Genomic DNA, 895 nt, shown 5'->3' with positions numbered 1-895 from the left:
GGTGCACTTTGGGTGGCCGCTCGTGGGGTCTTTCCTTGGAGGCCCCTCTGGAGGGTAGACACTTTCACATGCAGACATTTGTTCATTACACAAATATTTATTGAATGCTTACTATGTGCAGCCGCTGGGATAGAGCAGTGAACAAAACAGGTATTGATTCCTGCCCTCAGGGAGCTTCCGATCCAGCTTATAGACTCAGACGCGTGCGCACAGGGACTCGCACCCCTTAGAGGCACACCGAGGCACCCCCAGCCTCATCCGGCCACACCACCTGACTCTTCCAGAGAGACACAAACCCCAGGTCCGGCCCCGCAGGCACGCTTAGAGAACCACGCCAGTTAGAGACCCACGATTACGGAAGTGCCCGCAAACAGCACAGTTACACTTGACCTCTAGGCACGCACACAAACACAGAACATAAACTCACACACAGCACCCCCAAAGGACTAAAGACCCTGAAATTGGGTCTGGGAAGAAGTGAGGGGCGTCAGCCCGATGGCTTTATCCCAAGACCGGAGTGGGCCACTGGGACGCAATCTGACCCCCCCTTCCTATAGCGGGGCGGACGCCCTCAGGGACCAAAGGTCACACTCCCTCAGCGGGAGGTGGGGTGGCGGAGGGGAGAAGGCAGCCCTGAGGGCTTCAGCGACACTTCAAAGACCTCGCGCCCGGGAACGCTTCCTGCGGGGGAGGGGCAGAGGGAGAGGAGAGGGGAAGACCGGCAAGGGGACTGTGAGGGTGGGAGGAGGCTGCCCCCACTTCGTCGCACTGCCCCCCTGGCCGACTCTTCCGCCGGGACCGCCTCCTTTTCACCAGCACCTGTTCAACCGGAACATCAAGGGGCCGGGACCCGCCGCCACCCCTCCCTTCGCGTCTATTTAGTACCTTTCATCCG

The sequence above is a fragment of the Mirounga leonina genome, unplaced genomic scaffold, assembly GCF_011800145.1.
Source record: "Mirounga leonina isolate KUSES-001 unplaced genomic scaffold, KU_Mleo_1.0 Mir_200, whole genome shotgun sequence".
Taxonomy (NCBI): Eukaryota; Metazoa; Chordata; class Mammalia; order Carnivora; family Phocidae; genus Mirounga; species Mirounga leonina.
The sequence above is the reverse complement of the archived record's forward strand: the minus strand, read 5'-3'. Positions refer to the sequence as shown.